The sequence below is a fragment of the Argiope bruennichi genome, chromosome 3, assembly GCF_947563725.1.
Source record: "Argiope bruennichi chromosome 3, qqArgBrue1.1, whole genome shotgun sequence".
In the NCBI taxonomy this organism is placed as follows: Eukaryota; Metazoa; Arthropoda; class Arachnida; order Araneae; family Araneidae; genus Argiope; species Argiope bruennichi.
The window spans coordinates 38,483,570-38,507,207 of record NC_079153.1 but is presented as its reverse complement, the minus strand read 5'-3'; the positions used below and the strand labels follow the sequence as shown (position 1 = coordinate 38,507,207).

The 23,638-nt window shown below is 30.0% G+C and overlaps 1 protein-coding gene across 1 annotated transcript in view; it reads left to right on the top strand.

Moving 5' to 3' along the window:
• Positions 1–6,427: 6,427 nt before the first annotated feature.
• Positions 6,428–23,638, top strand: part of LOC129963586 (uncharacterized) — an 82,984-nt gene continuing 65,773 nt past the window's right edge. Inside the window, exon 1 of the mRNA XM_056078051.1 lies at positions 6,428–6,705. The gene's annotated coding sequence lies outside the window, so the exon portion shown is untranslated. The remainder of the gene's footprint in view (positions 6,706–23,638) is intronic.

The following is a 23,638-nucleotide window of genomic DNA, read 5'->3' as shown; positions in this document are numbered from 1 at the left end:
TATATCCAAAAAATAGTTTACAAGCTAAAAATGGTTAGAAAACATGAAATATATTATATTTCTTAACAGATAAAACTGATATATAATCTAAAAAAATTAATTTAAATATTTAAGTTTTTATATATTAAACAGAAATGCATTAAATATATTTAATTTTTTTCCGTTGAAGGTATATGAATTTTATTATGTGACGAAATATGTATGAACCTTGTATTAAAAAGCAACAATTTTTTTTAGCAATTTTTGAAAATGTATATAAAAAAAAAATTCTACCTAAAGAAAAATAATGGATTTCCTCTAAAGTTTAATTCAATTATTCGTATCATTAGGAAATAAAATTTAAATTAATACATTTTTTCAAATTAATTTTGTGCCTCATTTCATAGTTTATTAATGAACGAATGAATGTAAGGTGAAATTATAACAAAATATTTTTTCTTTGGATTTTTATGAGCTATATGATATGTAACGACAGATTATGAAAACAAACAATAAATAAAGGATACAACAATCCAGGAGAAAATTTCTATGTCAGAATTACTAAGTACACTTCCATTTTTTTATCAAAAAAATAATAAATGTTTCTTAACAAAAGAGATATGAGTATAATTATTTCCTCTTCTTTGTCATCATTGTTGGGAAGTGTGTGGGGGGGGAAGAAAGTGTATTCGATAAGAGACATAATGGACTCTAAATATGTTCTCTAAAAGATCACAAAGCACCGCAGTTAAGAGAAAGCAAAAACCCTCCTTTCTAATTCAAAAAAATAATCGAATGTCAAACCAGTTTGAAGTCTTAAACAATATGACAACGAGGTAAAGAAAGCGAGCTGCACAATGATAAAATTATCAATAGAAATGTGCTATTTGTTTTTAATGTCTTAACTCCACCATCTCTCCCCCCCCCCTCCTCTTCTTTCATGCAGTGTAAAAGGAAATATGATAGGAAAAACATCATTTAAAAGGTCTTTACCGTTACAGCATAACACTGTCAAATAATTAAGGCAGACTGGCGCAATTAACGTCGGTTGACATAGTATTTTTGTGAAAAACCAGGAAATAATGAAAAATACATTTGTTCGCTATGAGAAGTTGCCTTTAATTTCGTATATATCCAGTTCTTTTCATAGAACAAAATATTTGGTATTAAAGCTTTGAAATGTATTTTTAATCGTTCTGCACGTAGGCAACCGTTAGGTTTGAATGTCAATACTAACCCTGTCTCGTATACAAAGAGAAAGTATTAAAGGAAAGAAATAGAATTCAAGCCTTTGATGAATCATTGGTTTGGTGACGTTTCGAACCTCCCTTTATTCAAAAAACACTATTTTGGAATTATGTTTGTCTATCTGTCTGTGAACCATGATTACTCAAAAATGTTTTGAGTTAACGCGATGAAATTTGCATACGGACTTTACACAAAGTTTGTTGATTTGAAAAAAATTTTAAAGGGAATTAATTCACATAAAGTTTGACTATCTGGCTGCCGAGAACAAATGAACATGATAACTGTAAAAAGTAATGAGTTAGATTCATAAAATAGTAAATTTTATGAATCTAACTCATTACTTTTTACAGTTATCATGTTCACATATTTAACATAAAGTATAAATCTGTATTAAATTTTGAATAAAACTTCAAGGGTTTGACTGTCTCTAGGTGTGTATTTTCACATGCTGGTATAATTCAAATATAATTCGAAAATGCAAAGCTAACGAACAACAACTGGAATTTAGTAAAAGATTTATCTTCTAAAGCCAACAGTTTGCTTGTATGTCTGTCCGTGATAAAAATTTGATACGCAATTTCAACATCTCACATAATGATTCGTTTCAAAGTTTGAACTAAATAGTAAAGGGGTTGACCATCGTCGATCTGTACATTCGCATGAATGTAAAAAGGATAATTTAAAAATGCTACGACTTGGATAAATGTAATTTAGTATGTGATTGTGTTACTCAAATTGTAATTATGTGTCAGATATTGGTTACAGTTAGTCAAAAAAGTGTGTGTACGTTCAAAATGCTTACCTGGTTGTCTTCCCAATGCATTCTTATGTGTGGAACACTAAAAATGACCAGCGGGAGTGGGCTTCTCAAAACGTTCTCGCTTACTCTCTAATAAAGGTGTTATCTCTCCCCACCCCCCACCCCCAAAAAACCATCGACCTTCAGCAAGGCCGCAAGTGCCCTCCTAACATTAATGAAGAATAATTACAAAATACAGTTTTTGGCATAAATTTAGCATTTTCATTTAATCTTTCGTGCGATTGTTGTTGGTTTTTTTTGGTCATCTATCCCTAGTATGCGGTTAATAGTAGCCGAAAATCGAATTTGTGTTTTAGAAGCACTTTTTACATCTAATTGAAACCAAAGTTTGAAACAAAACTGCAATCGTAGTCACATAATCCCATGCCAAATTTCACTTATTTAAATCAATTCGTTTTTATGTTATCGCGTTTATGTTTCTGAAAATACACATTGACTAACTGTCAACCCCTTTTGGATTTAGCTTAAAATTTAATTGATGTCTTCACTACAGATGTTAAATCTATGTATCGAATTTTAGTCATTCAGCTCTTTTAGGTTTGTAATTATTGTATTGACTTATATTCGAACAGCCGGGCTGACAGATTTCTTCTGAGTGGATTTCGCTCAAAAGTTGATAGAAATCTGCAAATTTGGTGTAAAGATCAAAGCGAAGTTTCATCCGTCCAACTCAAAGCGGTTTTGAGTCATATTTATCACCGACAAACTGACATAATGCCAAAAATGTACTTTTCTTACTAAGGAAGGTCTAAAACGAGAAGATTCATCAAAATCTCCAGTTCGAATTTTTTGTAACATTTTCTCTACACTTAGTTTCCGAGAAAGTAAAAGTCTGAAATCTAGTTTAGTTATATTAACGTCCCGTTGCAAAGCAACACGAGTGCTATTTTGGGACGGACCTCGTCATTTTGAACCGCGGTCAGATGACGAGGACGACACCTGAGCTGGCACCCCCCTCTCCACACCAGCGGGAGGGGATTTGTTATTACGGATTTAACGTGCAACAGACCCCCTTACACGACGGTTCTTTGGTGGTCTCGAACCTGAAACCCTACTGTTCACAAGCCGAGACCTTACCACCAGGCTACCACGGCCCTAGTAAAAGTCTGAAAGTTCAGTGTCTTGTCAAAGGCTCAAAAATTTTATGCGTAATGAAGGGGAGAATATCATACCTTTAAGATGCATGCGAGAAAGTTTCAGGAAGACAACTTACGCCGGGTTTGGACAAAATATATTTGCTACAAAGATTTGACAGATACAGATCGTAACGTACTTGATATTTTTCTTCATTAGCATTTGTTTGCGAAAGAAATCCGGTCATGAATAATAAAATATGTTAATAAAAAGAAGGACTACATGTTTTTTATCATTACTTTTTCTACTAGACTAGCGAGTTTTAGTTTGTTTACAAACTGTTGAGTCTGTCTCTCTCAATTCGATCGACACGTGTAGAATTCCTGCATAATGTCGGATAATATCTGAAGTGCTTGATAAAAAGCTAATTGCTATTTCTGGTGGCTTGATGCTTATTTTTGGTACTTGGCCAAAAGTAGTGCTCCTCATTATTTTTTTATACATTTCTTACAACATTTTATTAAATAAAACTTGTAACGATGGAAAACAGACTAAATGAAAACAGACTCCTCAAGTGCAAAAGTAAATCAACAAAGAATGAAATGCTGTTTAAAATTTAATTGCTATTAAATGATGAATTGCTAAATATAATAATAATTTTTCATTAATAATATTTAATAGCTTTTACTTTTAATAATAAATACCTTGAATTAATAATTACATAATAAAAGGTGCATAAAAAGTTAATGATATTATTAAAATTTAATAAATATCCTTATGAAAAGAAATGTTTATGTAAGTGTATATTGATACTATACTGGAGTAAACATAAGATTTAGAGATTACACAGAGATAACTTTGAAGGTGAGAGTATACACCTCAAAGATATTTGTTTTGAAATTTAAATCTGAATTTTAATAAATAAACAACTAAGCAAAATTTTGACGTTTTCTTTCTCTAAAAAAATAAAAGCACAAATTTAATTTATATATCATTTTAAAATACACACAAAAAATTTCTTTCTAATTATGGAAATTTAATTGCAATGCAATTTTTTGCTCTGTATTTTGACACCATTTTAAATAGTGTGAAAAATTGCATGATTTCTACAATAGATTTCAGTGTTCAAAAATCATCTATTTAGTTTTTCTTCTATTATTGGAAACTGAGGAAGAGATATTTTATTAGTATCTGCACAGTATACATAAACAAGCCGAAAGTGAAGTTATAGTGATGCAAGTGATCATGCATTATAAGAAGAGAAATGATCTGAACAGTTATGTGTTTATAATACTGCGATCTCATGGGATTCGACTTCATTATAAGAGTGCTTGCACACAATTAACAATGTAGAGGTACGTTTATTAAAATTATGTTGCTTAAATGTTTTTCAAGGTTTTATGATTAAAAATACTTTTTAAGGTAATTACATTTAATTATGCATATTTAATTTAAATTCTCATAGGATCAATCGGTCACCAGACTGCAAGTTAATTATATTATAATATTTTATTTTCCATATATTTTTTAAAAAACATTGAAGTTTTAGTTTGAAGATATCTTAGAACTATTTTGGAAGGACTTTGTAATTTTAAATAATTGAATTCGTAATTTTGATTGGAAGGAATTTTTCAAATTTTCCACGGCCCATCAACATATGCTTTGTAAATTAGGATATTTTTATTATTTCCAATATTATATATTATCTTTTATAATATTTCACCATTAGATTTATTATTACTGCTCTTTTTTTTCTCTCTATTTCTATTTTTTTCTCTCTCGCTTTTTTTTCTTTCTTTCTATATTCTGTAAAACAAAGGAAATTTGTTTCCAAACTGAGAAAAATTCGCATAGATATTTCGCACTCAAATTTTTTTTTTTCATGTTAAATAAAATTAATAACTTCATTTAAAAATGCATGTTTAATTCTTCAATTTTCATGCTCCACTAAATTTTAAAAAGTGACTGAACTTATCTTATTATAGAGGAACTAAGAGAATCTTTTTATTTGAAGAATGTTTCGAATTAACTACCCTAAAACTATGAATTTTTAGTATCATTTATACAAAGTAGTAAATATTGATTACTCATTTGAACGCTGCAGTTTTTTGGGACTTGGGAATCGTTCACCCTGAAACAAATTCTTCATTCGAGGGGGAAATGTCCCTGGGAGTGATTAAGGATAAAAAATTAGCTTCACAAATAACGGTTATGATGCTTCGACAGGTAATTTTACACCATGAGAGACTAATTGTTCTGTATTTTATAGTGATGAAACACCAACGATTCAGTCTTCCCCGCGACGTGAAATTCTAAACCTGCCTGTAATTTCGGGATACATGAATCCTCTATGAGTATTCGAACTGGATGAAACCTATTCTGACAAGACGATCGCATATTAGTTTTTCGCTTGTTCTCCAGGAAATGGCCTACTTCATTCACATTTTGAAAAATATTTAAAATAAACTAGAACTGTTTGAGAGTAGTAGCACAATTGTGGATATAATGAATTTGTACAATACATTTCAGAAATCATAAAAGCAATGATATTTAAATCTTAAGTTTATGATATAGAAATATGAAATAAAGTGACATGATTAATTTGGAGGTTGTTATTTTTCATTTAAAAATTTCAGAGTCAATTAAATGTAAGAATAATTGAAGGATAGCTGTATAAAAAAATTGAAGAATTTTAATGGATATTGATGAGATTTAAAATCTAATCAAGCTTTGCTCTAAAATGATACATAAACGCCCATAAAATCGAAATACTTTTAAATAATCGCTGTTGTTAATGCATTTCCTTTATACTTTAAATCTATCTTATAAAAATTGTTTAATGATACATTTGCTGTAGATGCGGTTTGCTCTGTTCTTAAAATTGCCTGTTCTAAAGCAGAGGAATCCGTCGTATGAATTTTTGAAAAAAAAAATGGTAACATGTCATTTTATCTCATTAATGGTACCTTACATACTGTCGGAATACGATGTTTGTTATCCATGTCTGTATATGTTAACAACATAAACAATGTACGAAAATAAAATTCTCCCCAGAATCTTGAAAGGAAAACTCCCCCCACCGTAAATTAGTTAAATTTATATAATATCATAAATACACGAAAAAAAAAAGCCCGACCAAAAATGAAAAAAAGAGAGAGAGAGAAAAAAAAAATTAAAAGTAAACCGTGCAGATCGCAGGAAACTGACTGAAAACAAGCCGAAGAACCGTGAGATTACGTCACGGATCACGTGATTCTCGTCTACCATTGGTCGATCCGTTCACTTTTTTCCACAAACATTCTCACCTCAGCTGCGGCAAGAGGGGGATTTCATTCCTTTTTAAATAGTTCTTAAACTCACGTGAGTATTGCCGGCTCCAGATTAAGACTTAAATTTTTTGAGTTAATTTTTTATCAGATATCGCATTTGGCTTCCAGAAGAAGAAGCTCTTAATCTGAGCTTCACGTTCTGGTAGTTTCCTCATTGTGAAGTTTTCCATCCCATTATTTTCCTCTGCTTATTGTGAAGTGAACTACATGTGATTGAGAGCGTTGCAGGCATCGTCGCAGGTGAATCTTAAAAAGGTAAACTTAGTTGATTAATGTCAATGAATTTAGATACAATGTGTGTGTGTGTGTATTTCATTATCATTCGCTAATTCTGTAATAAGCAATTTATTTAGATAGTATAAATATGTATCACAGTAAATTTCTGGTGATTACATTATCACATATGCATAAATCGTTTGGCAGGAAAAAATAATTGGAAATATGGAATATTTCTTGATTTTATCGCTGATTTTGTTTGCTTTTTATTGGTTTTTCAAAATAATTAATTAAGAATTCTTAATGCGCGATTTTCAATTACATGAAAATTGTTAATAAATAATATTCTTTAACCAGGAAAACACTGTAATATTTATTTAATTTTTAAAGTCAATTCTTCTTTCAGAAAAAAATTATGAAAGACAGATATGTTTTGATATTAATATATGTTTAGAAAATTGGTTGTTATTAATTTTTTTATGGTGCTTCCCGAAGGCATTTATTTCTTTTTTAAGAAAAGAGAATATTTTCCCGAATGCTATGTAGAGTGCTAAATTTATTTTTTATGTGAAAAAAGTAATAAGTCTTACTTTTGAAAGTAAAAGGTTGTTTTATAATTGTTTTGACTACATCTGTTCAGCTGTATTGAATGTGGAATTACTACACTAATATGATTCCATAAAGTTTTTGTCTATATGTCCGTTAACTGTAAGAGAATGGATCTATGAACAGGATGACTCAAAAATGTTTTGAGATAGATCAATGAAATTTGATGTATGTATGTCCTTAAAACAAAATCTGTAGATTTCTATGAAATTTTAAGCAAAGTTCATTCAGAGGAAGTTATCTGTTTGACTATCCGGATATAAATTAACACAATAAAATGAAGAGGGATAGATGGGTAAAATTTGGTACACAGATGCGACATTTAAAGCATAGATCCATATCAAATTTTTAAACAAATACTTCAAAGGATCCGTCTGTCGGTTAGTATTTTCTCCTGAATAACTCAAAACGCAGGGATTTAAATACATGAAATTTATTATGTGATCTTTTTATTACTATTGTAGTTCTATCTCAAATTTACAGTCAAAATTAGTAACTGTAAATTCTCAAATTTACAGTCAAATTCTTCATCAATGGCATGTGGTTAATACATAAATGCCGGTTTTCTTTACTATATTACAAAGCATTTAACTCTAATGTGTGAAAATAAAAATCAGAGTAGTGGTGTTTAAGGATTTGATCCAAAATTCTATGTAGGAGGAGGGCTCTTTTTTAGACACTTTTATTAAAGAATATGCGAGAAAGATTCGGGGAAACCATGCCAGCTGGTTCTTGCCATAAAATTTGACGGAAAATCGTGGAAAATCAGATAACTTGCAAGAAAACTCATAACCATTATCGAAATAGCGTGAGTACAATACACTTATTGGAATATAATTCGAATCATGCCCCTAGCATGATGTATGATACCGTATTTTACTGCGCTTTCGCGTGCGTGGTAAAAACTATATCAAGTAGCAATGACCTAGTAGATGAATTCGAGCTAAATCTATCTTTGAAATATCTTTTTATGTGGAATGTAATGAACTTCTTGTGTTGAATAGAAAAGGAACTGATTTGAACTGCTAAATTTTTCATTTCAAGTAAAATATGAGTACATTTTTGCTTCATTTAGTTTCGAAATGTTATTCACCTATGAGAAACAGATCTTAATATCTAAAATTATGAAGAAGTCTGTATTTATTCTGTGGTTGTAGGAATTATTAGCATCTTCTTAAAAATACAATTATTGCAAAATATTCAACAGATACGAAATATATGTGTGTTATATTAACAACATTCGCTCTCGGAAATAATCAGTTTTATATATTTATTGAATTATAACTTTAATTAAAATTATTATATATAAAGATGTATCAAAACATTTAAAATATTTAAAATCGAATCTTAAACCTAGATTTAAGCCCCTATTCATACAAATACTATATATTTTATGATTCAGAAAACCATGATGCAGTATAATTAATTTGCTGATTCTTCAAAGATCGTACGCACTTATTTTTTTAAAAGCAGTTTTTTAAAACTAAATTACACCTTTAACATCTATTATACTGAATTTTATATTCCTACTTTTTTTGTATAACCAATAAAGTAAATTTTATTTTGATCTTTTTGTCATTGAATTAACATTGATTTAACTATTGAAAACTATTATCATTGTGAGACGAGTACAAATAATTACTAGTTTAATATTTCTAAATTATGAACATTTGAGTTGTAAACAAAGAATACTTCCTTGGCGAATATTTAAAGTTCCTCGACCTTTCCCAAAGGGCCATTTTTCATTCAAAGTTCAAATAATGCGCCAAATGAAGCAAAATGCAGTATTCATTATCACTAATTTTAAACTTTGGATAGAAATAAAGCCAATCTCGTAGACCAGCAGGTCTCTTAGGAATGAAGCCAATCTTCTGCTTTCATGATTTACGAAACGGAAAAAAAAAAGATTAATTTGTTTCGAAATCTCTCCTTGAAACTTTGATATTTTTCATCGGTATCGTATGAGTCATATGAAATTTCTTAATCATTTCTGAACTGGAACTTCGTTGGTGAAGACAGTAAATAGTACAGTTGTTTTATGATAAAAAAGACAACATTTGGATTTTTACACAATTATTGAAACTAAGTCTTCCGTAAAAGAATCTATATTAAAAAAACGAATGAAGCCCTGTAAAATATTAAACTAGTGAAAGAAAATGAACTTGCATGTTTGCAGAGAGTGGTGGATTTAGGCATACTACTGCCCAATGCAGCGCATATTATGAAGCTCCCATTTTAATAAATTGTTCAGTTTAATTTCACATTGTAATACATTATAACTTTAATGTTTTTTACGTTTTTATTGTAACTTTGTGATGTTTTTTTATTTATTAAGTTTTCTGATTGCCTGGTAGCGAAGTTTTTACACAATATTATTTAAATAGACTCACTGTGTTTAAAAATTTTATAATAAATAGATAAACGCAGTAAAGCAGATATGAACCAGAGCAACTTGATAAATTGTCAATACTTCCTAATATTTTATAATTCATAAAATTTGTAGTTTTTATAAATTTATTAATTTATTGACAACTTAGCTTATAACATATTCTTATAGACATACCACCCCTTTGGCCCTTGGTAACTATCTAGTATGTCTAATTTGAAATACAACACTATTTGCAAACGTCTGTTCTAAACTTGCCAATTTTTTTTACCAAATTTTATAAACTTTATTTGATTAGATTTAGCTAATGTGATTTTAAAAATTAATTCGATATGTATACTTTATATTTTTTGGAGTAAAATAAATAGACAATGCTTTTCAAAATATGAATCAGAAGTAATAGATTAAGGCCTGGCATGGCCTAAGAATTTGAAGCAGAGGATGGAACTTATTTGTTTATCTTCTGATCCAGCATTATTTATAATCTAGCTTAACTATGTAAGTTTTGGCAATGAAACGTTTTACTGTGAGTAGCTGGAGATTACCTGTTTTTCCTCTAAGAGAAACAACAGTGGGTCAGAGTTCTTTTGAAGGTACTTGGGGGAGGCTTTGACTTCTCTGACTTCTTCTACAAGTGATTCCTTATTTTTTCAAGTTCCACATGTAGCTGTATCACATGTACATTTGCTGTCAAATGCGGCTACAAAATTTAATATGAAAAAATTAAGTTGAGACCATGAAAAATAGCACATTAATGTAATAATAGAGAAGGATAGAGAAAATAAGAGGTTTATTTATAGTACTCGCCTCAAGCGACCAGCTGGTTTGCCGAGAATATTGCGTACATTTGATTTCATGTAAATTTTTTTAGATATAACTTAATGTCCATGAATCCGCCAAATTATCTTTCATTAATTCCATATTATTTTAATTGTCTCAATAATTTTTTTTGTGTGTTCATGAACCTTTCCAATGGAGACAGTTCTTTAATATCATGGTTCTGTTAAAAATGTAAATATTCGGTTCATTTTCTTCTTCATTATTCTTCTTCATAAGTTCATTATTCTTGTGAATTTCGCTGTATTGTAATTTCTTTTTCTTAATATTTCTTTTTGAACTAAACAGAATCCTTCTTCTTTAGCTTTCAAAATTGGAGAAACTCAAGCGATTAACTTTTTGATAAACAATGAAAACGATTTGAATTTCAGGGTAACGATGTACTCTGGAAAGTAAGGAAAAAAATATCTTTAAAAATTCTGCAAATTCTAAAAGAATTTTCACCGTTATCATATAAAGTATCATAGTATCTTGAAAAGACTTTTTTGAAACGGTGCTTTTATTTTTGTGTAATAATATTTTCGAAAGTTATCGCGTGAAACCTTCACAATTTTACTTATTTTTAATTAATTAAAACTTGAATTAAAATTTTAAAAATGCACTCCGAGGTGCACATACCCCCCCCCCAAATGCATTTTCAAATTATATTATCTTTAGGTGTAAATTTCAAAATTTAATTTAACCTAAATCCTTATCAAAAGATAAAGAAAATTGTGGTTTGAGGGAAAAAATATATTTGGACGTACGTTGGATAAAGGAAAAAAATATTTTCAAAATATTTCAAATATATTTTAAATAATATTTCGGAGGAAAGATAGAAAAGTTTGAAAGCTTTATAGCATTAATTTCTAAAACGTTTTTATTCCTTGTTTATAAAAATCTCATAAGAAATAATATATCTTAATAATTGAGAAATATTAAAATCTAATAACAATATACTATTACTTTTTGAAATTGATAAAAAATTTTACAATATTTAATTTAGAAAAATATATTACATCACGCATTTACATCTTGTTTATTGCCTAAGCTACTACACTTCAAAATCACGTTTTTCATGAAATATTGGCGCGAGGCTGTCGCAAGATAAAACAATCGAGATTTTACTAATTTATGCAGATTCTTGCCGTAGAATATTTCGTAACTCGTGAAACATTTGATGATCACTCGTTATGCGTTGACCTTTATATTTACCTTGGCCGTGTACATTGGCTCTCTAGAAATATGGACGACACTCGGAAAAATGCGGCATTCTGTGGAATTGTTTATGGTTTTTACGCTCGCGGATGCGTGCATCTGCGCAAATCGTAAATCATAAACATGCACATCGAAGAATATTTCTTTGTCTCGCTCTTGAAATGTGCTGATGGCGAAATTGTGCTTATATATATAAGATAATTTTATAAAAAAAAGTTGCAAAAATGTTTTAATTTTGCAATTGAAGTGATGTCATCTATAGTTATGAGTAAAAAAGTCCATGTGATACAATTGTTCTGAAGTCTCATTATTGCTGCGTGAGATGAGCAAGAAATCGTGACGATTACATTTCGTGAACCATTTTGGATAATTCCATATTCGTAATCAAGTATTGATTGTATGTAAATTTTTAATGGATAAATATTTCATTGAGCATTAGAAAGCTCTGTGTATTTTGGATGGCACACGTTATCCTGCTTAGAATTGTTTATGTCGAATTTGAACACGAATGAAATCGGAAAAATTAAGTTAATATTTTTATTTTTCAAAATCGTCTGCTGTTCTTAAAAATAAATAAATTTAAAAGAAAAGATTCTGAGTAGTAAATTGTTGAATTAACGCTCATACTAGTTTCCTTGAGTAATCGTCAATGATTTAGAACAAAATCGTGATTTCGCCATCTTGAACGTTAAGCCTATCTTATGAAATAACCGTTTTTAAACTAGATTTTCAACTTATTAGTAAAGTTTCGATATGTTTAGTCTTAACGGATCAGGAGATTTAACCAGATTTGAAAATGAAATTACAAATTCAAATTTGATACTATGAAAAACAAAGACGCCTTTCATTCCACTATTTATAGGGGAATTAAGAATGCGTAGAAGATGAAGAGCTGTATTACTGATTCAGCAAATTAAAATTTTCATTATTTTCTTTATTTCTTCTTTGTGGAATATGGAATCATATAAATATATATTTGAAAAAAAAAGATTTCAGCCGCTAGTTCATATAAATATAATTGAAAATCCGTATGTTTGTTAGAACCTATATAATTTCACATATCCTAGATAGATTCAAACGAAATGTGACACACATATTTCTTTGAACCTGGAAGAATCAACTGCCGTATTAAAAAATTTCTATGCCCTGCTGAAAAGGATGAAATGAGTATAAAAAGATTATACGTTTTTCTGCTATAATTTTACAAACATTTCATAACCCAAAAATTGTTTTATACCATTTTAAAATTTAAAAAATTTGCTTTTCAATAATATTAGTTTCTTTGCATTACAATTTTTCTTCGATATTTAATCAATTTTTCGAAATCGGTTTTTTTTTGTCAAAATATTAAAACAAATTCACTGTTTTTATCACATTTATGCTTTTGACCTTTTTTTTTTTTTTTTTGCCAATGTTAAATCGCTTTCTTCAGAAATTTTCATTTTTAATTTCATCATGTTGAAATAAAGAAAAAATAATATGCCCTGACAGTAATTTTTCATAAATACTGTATTTTAAAATTGTTACAATTTTTTAATCAAATTTTGTTTTATATTTTACTTTCAAAATTTTAATTCACCATTATTGCTATGTTATTAGCTCTATGTAATCTTTATATGCATGCGCCAAATTTGAGACTGAAAACATCGTTTAACAAAAATCTACATTTATAATTATTTATGGATGAGGCCTTGAAATTTTTAAAGGGGTTGAAAATAAAAATTGTGCGACGTAAGAGAGTATATATGTTATGCCTTTTCTTAGCTACATATAGAACCGATAAACATAGGTGAAACCGCAGATACAGTGGCTAGTATTAATTAAATTAATAGTAAGGAACCGATTTAATTGATTCCTGCATTTCATAGTTCAAAGACCAGGTTATCAATGACATACAGATATAAATTTCGAGGATTCCAAATTTTCATATTCACACATGTATATTTTGATAAATAGTGTAAGGTTCATCTCTGATTGCTACTAGAAAAAGCAATGATCTGTTTGAAATCCACGTGTATATGTCATACATGCTAAAAAGGCGGTGCTTAGAAAAAAGAAGGAAATAATAGTTTTGTGCGAGTGAAATATATCTTAACACCTGCAGCAGCATGGAGGAAGTGCAGCATAAGAAATCTGAGAATCTGGTCTAATTATTCATTACATTAGGCTTCCTCATCTCGTTATTATGCACGGATGATTGCAATGTTTATACAACTGTTGCGAAGGTGAAAATCTATATATTTCTTTATCACTAATTTTAGAAGTTTTGGAACCAGAAGTCTAAATGTAAAAATTATGCCCTTTTGAGACTAACAATTTTTTTTAATTAGTTACTTGGAAAATAAGTGTATGTTTTATTTTATTGTCGATTTGGTTACTTAATATAGAAAAAAATAATGGACGATATATTTTTATAATATAAATTTGCCGAGGCGTAGCCGAAAAGAAGAAACGTTTTTTGAATGAATTTCAACTTATTTCAATTTGGGAGTCAGAATTTGCACAAGAGAGAAGCGATGATAAAAAGACATATGTTTATATCGCAATACAAGAGCAAAGTGACAGAAATTCCCTTTCCCTTTAGTGATTTTACTATGAGATTGTAATAATTTCTTTGCCACGAGTCGACATAGGAAAGGGAATCTAAGATATTTTTTAATAAAATGTGTTGGTGTTAGGGATTTTTATACCTTCGCTCGTGGCGTGGTATTTACCGACTAAACAATTCTTTAGAGCACGTATTAGAAATAATGAAATAAAAAAGTAAGATTTGGATAAGGGAAAAAGAAAAGAAAATTTTGGAATGAAGTAACATGGGCTAATTTAAGATACAAATTAGTAAGTTAAATTGGATTTAAATTAAATTAAGAGAGATACATTACATGTATGTATACATATATGATGGAAATTTCATTCTAATTATCTAAACTAATCATTACTCATTTGCTAATATCTGAACTGTTAGAAAAGGCATATAATTCTAGTTTTAAAGAGGTTTTAAGTTGTGTAAAGAATGACATGTTATTTGATTCAATAAATATTCCACAAAAAAATTGCAAAATCAGAATTTTTATTGAATAATCTGCATTTATTAATATTTTGAAAAAAAAATTAAAATTCCGTTGCGATCAAAACTGACCGATTCCTGAAGTGTGAAATATATATATTCTTTACAATAAACTACCACCTGAAGAATCTGTTGATAGGATGACCTTCCTTGGAACAACTTCTGAAATGGTACAAAACAATCTAAAATAATGATTTTTGAAGCCTCGTAACTCAATTAATTTTGAAAGTCGAAAAACAAAATTCTTTTATTGAAAATGTTGATATGTCTAGAATATTTCACTAAATATGGCTGGTTGAATGGGAGGAATTGTATAACAATTTAGATTTCGTAATTATTACAGTATTACATTTATCAAATCATATAACCTAAAGCACAATTCTTTACTCCGTTTACAACTCGAAAGCTAGTAATGAAAGTATACGTATGTGTTATTTCTACATACAAAAATATTTATTTGGTTTAAAGTAAAGATTTTTTTTTAAATAGTATATATTTGTATTTATATTTAAAACAGTTATTTAAAATACATGAGAAGTTATAGGTGATTTTGAAAGTCTTCAGCAACGTCTTGGAATGGTGTTTCAAAGGAATAAATACAGATGACTTTGAAACTGTTAAAAATGGTTTAAATGAATTTTGTTTGTAAAATAGCATTAGCATAAACGTCTTATGAAATTTATGCCACTAAAACGAAAGAAATATAATTTAAACAACATTGAAATCTTTGGAAAAATGTCTGATTTACATAATCCATTCATTAGAAAGATTTATTCCTATTTAAAATATCTAATTTCGAAATCTTATTACTGTAAGAATCTAATGCACAAGTACTATAAAAGATTTTCACTTCTGCAAAACAAACAAACAAAAAATGTTTATTTTCAAACTGTGGTTTGATTTTTCGTTTATCGTTAGTTTAAACCTATGAAAATTCTTATAGCTATCATATGAACACCCTTATCTGCCATTTAATGCCTGTGACTTGCCCTCTGCCTGTAGGCACTACGCTTTCTGCTTATATGAAAACTACAAGTGATGATCCCTATTGTCCCCGTACATTTCTTATTCATTTCACTTTCCAAAACTAGTTTTCGGAGTCTGGGCTTTGCACCTTGCGATCCGTTTGAAGAGACTGATACAATGCGAATTATCGAATGCGGAAATCAGCTATTCGAGGACGTCCCGTTCGTCATTCTTCATCTCCACTGATCCGATACTTTCGGTGATGATTCAGTTGCTGGAGCGTCGGGTTCCTTTGTCTCTGGATCAAGTCCGCCACTTGGAACCGTAATTCTGATGGAATGCTACAGGGAGGAAAAAGAAAGAAGGGCAGAGTTTCCAGTTTGCTTTTAAATACTTAATATATGATTACAAACGTGAAGAACTCAGACACTCATTCATTTGGTGGAAATAGCGTTTTAAATTCTCCGTCTCTCATCGTGATGATGTTGTCTACTCGCTAAGAGTTTAGATCAAAATCATTTGTGGGTCCGAAATATTAAGACATGCAATCAGTGGTTTAAGTCCTATCTCCAAGTTGGATATTAAGATGAATATTGCTTTTAAGAGGTGCTGAATATGCGATCATAAACGTGAAAAATAGAGACACTCATTCATTTAGTTGAATAAAATTTAAGATCCTCACTTATCGTTGTGATGTTGTCTACTGGTTAAGAGTTTAGATCGAAATCATTCGTGGGTCCGAAATATTAAGACATGCAATCAGTGGTTTAAGTCCTATCTCCAAATTGGATATTAACATGAATGTTGCTTTTAAGAGGTGCTGAATATGCGATCATAAACGTGAAAAATTGAGTCACTCATTCATTTAGTTGAATAAAATTTAAGATCCTCACTTATCGTTGTGATGTTGTCTACTGGTTAAGAGTTTAGATCGAAATCATTCAGGGACTACGAAATGTTAAGGACGCGTAATCAATATTTTAAAATCTATCCCCAGTCTGGATATTTATATGAATGTTTAGTTTAAAAAACTGAGGAAAGAAAGCTAACGATTTAGTATTGAATTCTTTGTTACCAGTTGGCAGCATACAAGGAAGATTGAGGATAAAGAGTGATTCGATTTAATGCCTTATTTCGATTGTGATCGAAGATAAAATGTCGTTGGTTTAGTTCTAGAATTCCAATAAGAATGAGGATAGAAAGTGCTGGAATGTATTGAAGCTCCACGAAAAACTGAGGATAGATGACGGATTTCGTCTAGAATTTCGTACTAACTACCTTTTGGATGTGAAAATCATGTGTCAAATTCAAACCATTTAGTTCTTTCAGTATTTGAATGATTTTGTTTATATACTAGCGACGAAGAAGACACAATTTCAATTAATACTCGCTGAGGACTAAAGTAAGAAAATTTATCGGAATCTCGATATCACTATTTCTTTATATATGCATTAGAGGGATTCGCCCCTTGCTCGCTTTCGTGCGCAAACCCCGATGTTGTCCGATACTGTACGCGATGTTCGCCAGTTCCAGTAAGCACGTTTTTAAACTCTATTGGCCATTCATTCAATGCTAGAAGCTTAATCTTTCTAAGATGAGAGCATATTTTGCGATCGGCTTATTTCCTATTTAAAATTCGAAATGTCACAATGGGAACATTCTTTGCTTATATCTTCAATATCTAAATATTGCATCAATTTTTTACATTTTGCATCCAGCTCAGCTGCTTCAAGATCAGCTTTTCTTTTCAAATTTCCAGATTCTAGCTTGTTTTTTATTCGCATTTTTCTTCACCTGATATTGCTGGAAGCCTCATTAATATTTAAAAAAAACCATGGAGGGTTAACAAGTGTATTATTTAGGTATTCAGGCGATTGCTAACTAAGGGACGGAAAAGCCCAGTTACTCGAAAAAGGTAAACAAACCGGAAATTTTTTTCATTTGTGTTGTTACAAACTGATGAATAGCAGCATATCTAAAAGTAGAATTAATGAATAATATTGTTTTTAAACTTATTTTCTGTTAATTTGGTGTTAATTAAATTTTTCCTCTTCTTTTTTGTCACCATTTCAACGTCAAGTGCAATGCAAATATTTACTCTGACATAATAATAATTTTCATTTAACATTTCAAACAATACAGGCAAAACAAACCTCAAATATCATATGTCAAGTAGCTCGCTATCTGTTACAAAAACGGCTAAAATGTAACATTTGCATACATTTTTTTATATAATATATACATTAAAAACAGTATTACTGTTTCGCTAGTACAGTTTCTATATAAAAGTTTAAAAAGTAATTTAAAACTACGAAATATAGGAAAAAATTAGATGGGGCCATTGTGTGCCTAGATTGTCTAATATCTAAATCGGCTTCATCAATAGGGTATATAGGTTTTAAAAAATATGTTTTAGAAGTGCGCCGTAATTTGAAAGGCAGTCAAAAATGATAATTTTATCCATTGCATTTGAAAAAATATGTAGTTTACTGCTTTGTCTTGAACGCCGATGTTTTTCTAGCTAAGTCATTGTTCAACTAAATAATACGAGATAAAATTCTTAAGCTCACAAATTAAAGTTGCCGGAAGATAATCAGCTAATGGTCAGTCTTCATAATAACATAAAGATTCAGAATGAATGCTATGGTAACGTACCATTATTAAGCTTTTATCTGAAAGAATTCGTTTTGAACTGAGCCTCTGTATCTGCAAAATCAGGTTTCTTGATCCAGAATGCAGTATCAACACATAGTGATGTATAATTTCGTTTGCAATGAGAAATTTTGAATTAAAATGCTATTCTATTCTAGAATTGACGCTGTCTAGTTTTGTCAAAGTAAAATTTATTGGTTGAATTCAATGACCAATGAGTGAGTGTTGATATGAAGTCCCAAAATAAATAAAAATAATTACCATTTTAAATCTTTATCTTGGTTGACATTAGGAAACTTCCTCGAACAAATGAACTTCTGTATTGATGGTTTTCGGATATGATAGGAGGTTGAATATCATCCAATGTCAGTCAACTCGATTCTTCGATAGACTATATAAAATAATAGATTTATCAATAGATTATCTTTCTACGTTTCGCATCCGGTTCGTGTTAAAACCAGGCGTATGTAAACGATCGGTTTAATTAACTACTTAATATTACTATTATTCGTTTTGAAATTTTTGTTTTTGCAGGGTGGTTATAATTAAACTTCCCCTATAAACAACATCCTACAACACAAATGGATGAACGGATTGCAACGAAATTTAGTATTAGATGCGCTCATGGAATTTTGAAAAAAAAAAAAAAAATAGTTCCAAAATATCCAATATCCACCAAGGGGTGACTTTTCCGGAAAAACATTAATTTTAACGGAAGAAATGACAAAAATGGAATACAGAAACAATATTAACATTTATTGACTAGTTTCTGATCACCTTGTCATCGATCCATATTAAAGGTAAGTAAAAATAACAGTGCGCTGTTTGAGAAAACATTCAGTTTGCAGAAACAAGAACAGATTAGAATGGAATTGCACAAGAGGAGCGGTTGTTAATCATGTCCAGGATGATGTAGAGAAAGGTAATCTATGTGACCATCCTCATTCACCTGCAAAATTTCAAGTGGATGGGCAGTGTGTTCAACAGCAGATCGTAACTGACCAGTTGTGAGGCTTCGCACATGAAGCGTTATGGAGTTCTTTCTATCATTCAACGTCGCAACACGATACCATCATCATTACAGCAGGAAATATCGACATAAAACATAACAACGAATCCAAGAGTTTCTTATCTTAACCTGTTTTGCCCTTCTTCGTAAGCATACAAATCTCCATATTTTTTCCCTTAGAATTGGTAACTTCTCCCGGTTTTACATATTATTACTCATAATTCTTGTTCTGGATTGTTAATATTGTTTTTGTATTCCATTTTGGTCGTTTATTGTGTTAAATTTAATATTATCTAGAAAAAGCGCCCTCTGGTGGACATTTTGGAATTAATTTTTTTTTCCCCGGAATTCCGTGAGCGCATCTCGTGTATAGCCTATTTGCCAAATTTCGCTGTAATCCGTTTATCCGTTTGCGTTGTAGGATGCTGTTTATAGGGGAAGTTTGATTATAACAACCCTGTACTTTGTAACGATGTATTTTAAACGATGTGTAAGAATAGAAAATATTATAATTGTCAAAAAAATCAAAACTCCTAATTTCAACGAATCTCCATGCTTCAGACGTACCTGAGTTCGATAAACACATTTCTGGCATTATGTCTGTCTATCTGTAAACACGATAACCCAAAAATATTTTACGGTAAACGAATGAAATTTGGTACAGTGTCTCTGTTACAAATTTATTGATTATTATAAAATTTTGAACGAAATACATTCTGAAGAAGTCTGTCTGCTCCACTGCCCGAGTATAAAATAAACACAATCAATACAAAAGCAAGAGAGGTAGATGGAAAAATTTGTTACAAGATTTAATATTTGAAATATGGATATGTATCAACTGGAGCAGATTAACCATCTGTCGGTCTGTACTAACATGTAAACGCGATAACTTAAAAATGCAATGTATTAAATATATGAAATTTGGTATGTGATTTTATGACTACATTTGTAGTTTTGGGTCAAATTTTGATTTTAAGCAATCTAGGAAAAAAGGCATACAAAATACGCATTCGATTTTCTGGTACTTTTGTATTATCTCCATTTCAGCATTAATACTCGATGATCACATTCTAATTGACTATTACATAGGTATTGTCCACCAACAGTGCAGTGTACTGTTAATAATATATAAATATAGGCTTTAGAGAGTATGCGAGAAAGTTCCGAGGAGACCATAATTCTTTCCTTCAGTAAGCATTTTTGAATGTATAATACTATTTTATTTAAAGCATGTTTCTGCCTTTTATTTTCGTAAAAATTGCATTCTGAGTTTTTTATGAGAATTTCTCGATATTACTTTTTTTTCTTCTATTTTTCTATTATTTTGAATTGCATCTAAAATTTTTATTAGTATTTGTTGAAACCATCTCTGGCGCAAGTTACTCCCTATTTAGAGTATCTACTCTGGTTTCATATCAAGTTTTTCTGAAAGATAATTATATTTCATACTGCAACTTTAATGACGTCCATGACTCTCGAGTTTCTTCATGCATCAGAAATTTAGCTATTTTTGAAGACGCTTTACTATTTCTAACTTCTTTGTTAATGCTCAAGAAGGCAATAAAACAAAAACAGGTACGAGTGCATGATATAAGTTTCTTAAAGTAGAACTTGAACAAAGTTTGTGCTAAGTTCGGATCGCATATTTATTTTTATGTATGAACAGGTGGTATTAATGGGCATTTATAAATATCTTTATCAATGATATGATGTGTAATCGGCTTTTACGGTTGGTTATTTAATGAAGATGGTGTGCTATTAAGATATACTTTTGTTCACTGACTATAATGCGATTTATTTTAAAAGTTGAGAGAGAGAGAGAGCAATAAAAATATTTTTATATCTGAATATATGAAAATATTTTAGGCATTTTATTTTGGTCGATGTCGTGTAGTAAATTTTCTAATTTCTTACAAATGGGCTTAGCTATTCAAAATGATATTCAAACTTTTAAGTACTGGACTTTCAGGATTTTTAAAAACTCGTGAAATAAACGGTACGAAATAACTATTAAATTGCATTATCGACATAAAGAAAATAAATTTCATGCATTTTTAAAAGTAATTTTTATTTTTATTTTTCTGGAATACTTTTATTGCATTATAAGAAGTAGGCTGAATTAAGTGATCTATAACTTTAAAAACTATCTTTTCCCACATAATTTTCATAGCAATACGCTTCAATTTTGAAACTGAATTCAGTTTAATTATGTAAATCTCTCATTTTGAAACAATACAAAGAGCATTGTCTGAAATTTTTTTTTTTAAAAAAGACTAATATTCTAATTATTTCTCAACTATGTATTCATTATCTATCTTTAAGTCTTGGAAATCTATTTTTGTGACAATCACAATAATATATTTTTAAAAAAATCAACATTTTTGTTTGGGTTTTGATCTATATGCTTTCTATTTTCCCCGGCAAGCTCGTTTTGAATCTTACTTAAACGCAACATGGAGACATAATAACCATTCAGTTTGTCATCAGTTTTTACATCATTAAAAAAAAAATTATGGTATGTTGGGGTTGCAGCTAAATTTTTTTGATGGAAAAGGGACAGCCAAAATGTTTAAAGCGGAATATGAGCGACAAAATATTTGACAATGCCGGATCTATTAAATTGTTAAAAGAATATTTATATTTTCGTAGTTGTGGTAATTTAAAGACTTGAGATGGTGAAAAAAATAATTTTTATTATCACAAAAACAAACACGGAAAGAGAAAATGCCATGATCATTAATAACTACTTGTTGTTGAAATTTTAATAACAATAACTACTTGTTGTACTTTGAAATTTTAGTATTCGCTCTATTTTATACTATCTTGAGACGGAAAAGTGATTTATGCAATTATGTCTGCCTGTGTTCACGTTACTTCAAAAATAAGAAAAAAAATTAAATAATCATATTTGATATACAGTCTTTATACTAAACTTGATGAACTGCTACTCGTTTTAGATGGAATATAACGAAACTTTGTCTATCTGTGCTCATGTGGACAATATAATGAAAAACGCAATAACTATATTGAAAGATTTCAGATTTATTGGACAAACTATGAAAACTGTTGACTAATCACAAATTGATTTCTCCGACCCACTCTAAGACACACGAAAAAATAAAACTGAATGACTGTACCACCGCGATAGCAACACTAGCGAGAACTGTGATTGAGTCATAAGAGTCATCACCGACCACGGTTCAACACTTCCCGTGATCCTTGGGAGGTAGCCAATCCCCGCCTTTTCTACCTCACCTAGCGAACTACCAGGATGACGAGAGCCAACCACCACACCGGAAGTTTCTCATCCTCGCTTTTGAGGTGTTCCCCCAGTGGGAGAAGGTGTTGACTAACAATTGGTCACGTGCATGTGAATGCAATAACTCTAATTGAAAGCTAGATAAATAAGATTGTTTCTGTCGTTTTGACAAGAATATTATAAATCCGTATTGAAATACTGAATTTTACTGTGCAAATTTGAAATTTTAAATACATTTTAAGTATGGGAAGAAGTATGAAATGCATACTGTTTACCCTATTCTACACTAGAAGAGGAAATCAAAATTCACTATATTATAGAAATATACGAGAACGCTGAAGGGAGAACGTTCGATATGCTTAACAATACCACACCACACCTCCATTTCTAGAGATCATGTGACCTCTTTTCCGGTTTGGTATAGATGTAGGTAGGCTCCATTAAAAAAATTACATTGCAATCAATTGAAAAGATACATATAAATGATAAGATACAATACATACAACAAAAAATGATAATCACCTAGATGAAAAATATCTGGAGTGCAATAAAACTGGATGAATGAACATGATAATGTACAATATGAGTGAAAAAATGAAGCAATTATAAAAATTTAGGTACTTGAGGGGGCTTTAATTTGATATTACGAATAGAATGCGAGGTGTATTAAATAATGTAAGAAAAATTCATAGGTTAATCTAAGTAGAATAATTCTCCATGATCAATTAGGAATCTAATCGTCTTTATGATTTTTTTTTTGAAGATGTACTATTAGGGACTCTTTTGTACCAAAGGTTCAATTTACTGGCCATCAATATTTAGATAAAAAGATTCATAAAAATGATCATAAATTGAAGCTTTAGTTTGACCCGAACATGAAACATTGCCAAACTAAAGCGATCTTGAATTGCAGTGAACTCATCTTTTGCCATCATATTTCATTCTTTCATCAGAAAGGAGAAAAAAAACGTTTAATATTTTTGAATAAGCAAT